Source organism: Pan paniscus, chromosome 3 (genome assembly GCF_029289425.2).
Source record: "Pan paniscus chromosome 3, NHGRI_mPanPan1-v2.0_pri, whole genome shotgun sequence".
Lineage (NCBI taxonomy): Eukaryota > Metazoa > Chordata > Mammalia > Primates > Hominidae > Pan > Pan paniscus.
This window is the reverse complement of record NC_073252.2, coordinates 181,061,097-181,062,720: the sequence shown is the minus strand read 5'-3', so window position 1 is coordinate 181,062,720 and position 1,624 is coordinate 181,061,097. Positions and strand designations below refer to the sequence as shown.

General features: G+C 47.2%; 1 non-coding gene across 1 annotated transcript; it reads right to left on the bottom strand.

Annotated features, from left to right (window-relative positions):
* Positions 1-756: 756 nt before the first annotated feature.
* Positions 757-858, bottom strand: LOC112439738 (small nucleolar RNA U13). The gene has a single exon (XR_003027974.1). It is a non-coding gene; the product is annotated as a small nucleolar RNA U13 (small nucleolar RNA).
* Positions 859-1,624: the final 766 nt, after the last annotated feature.

Sequence of the window (1,624 nt, the reverse complement as noted above, 5' to 3'; positions counted from 1 at the left end):
GCATGTGCTTCCCACAGCTTCAGCCCCCACTGCCGGAGGATGCATTCAGGGTTCTGACTCTGGCCCGAGGTGGAGGCACAGGGCTTGCCAAGTGAGTGCCAACTTTAGCAAGCAAAGCCTCAGGACAAAATGGAGAGGCAACCATGACAATGGTGTCAGATCACTCTATACAGCATAAAAGATTAAGGGCTAGACTTTGGTGTGAGACAGGCTTCAATCCTTGAACCATTGTTTGGCAAACTAATTGGCTTACTTAAGCCTCAGATTCCTTATCTGTTAAATGAAGATAAAAATGGTGTCTACATCAGACAGTTCTTGTGAGAATACAGTAACACAGCTAAAGCTCTTAACCTAACGCCCAGCAAGCAGTAAGTGCTTAATAAATACTGGCTATTATTATTATGCTTTTGCTACGGTTTGAATGTGTCCCCTAAAGTTCATATATTGGAAACATAATCTTCGGTGCAAGTGTTTAGAGGTGGGGCCTTATAAGAGGTGATTAGGTCAAAAGGGCTCTGTACTCAGGGAGGACTTAATGCTTTTGTCTTGGGAGTGAGTTATCTTGAGAGTGGGTGGTTATAAAAGCGAGTTTGGGTCCCTGTTGCCCACTCACCCTCATCCTCTCTTGCCCTTCTGCCTTGAGCCATGGCATGACACAGCACAGAGGCCCTCACCAGATGCCAGTGCCATGGTCTTGGACTTCCCAGCCTCCAGAACTGTGAGCCAAATACGTTTCCTTTTCCTTCTTTTTTTTCAGGTCAGATGGGTAATGTGCCGACATTGTAACAAGGTTTGAGGGTGGCACATCTCACACGTGTGTGAGCACCCAATCATCATGCTCACGAACTACGGAAGGATCAAGCCAAATGCATTTCCGATAAATTACCTAGTCTTAAGTATTCCATTACAGTAGCACAGAACAGACTGAGATGCGTTATTCTGGCCTATGTCCCTTGGTTGTTGCATGACAGGATGTTCCCTTCACTACTGAGAGCCGATGTCTCCTTGTCTCCTGTTACTTCTTAGACATTAGTACCTTGAAAGTTTGGCATAAAATCTCAGTTAGGGCCTCAGAAGACAGACACATGAGATAACTAGGCTTTAGAAACACTCCACCCCCACACACTCAGCTATGAAAATGGTTTGTTTCCTGCTGCTGGAAATCCACACATTCCTCCTTGCCAGTGTACACACAAGCAGAGATCAAGTGAATATTGACTAGGGTTCCCCTACTTCCTCTCTTAAATGCCATCACCCGAATCGGACTGAGGGCACCCCTGGAGTCACTCACAGCAGAGTAATTATGTGGAGGCGACACATCCTGCTTATGTCTTCAGACCCCCACCCTCTGGACTGGGAGCTGCGGGGCAGCAGCAATGAGGCCTTCTGGAGGGGTCTGCATACACCCCTCTGGATCTGTCCTGGTGATGTTCTGCTGGGCTGAACCCCTCCCACCACCTGCTATCATTCCATTCACCCCCTGAATGTCCTGGGCAAAATGTGTCAGGCCACAGGGAGGAACTTTCTGCTGGTGGTTCCCTAAAGATCCTCTGATGTAGGAAGCCACTGCCTGCAAGTTTAAAGTCCCAGTTTTCAGATAAGTGTGAGTTTATACTTGTTTATA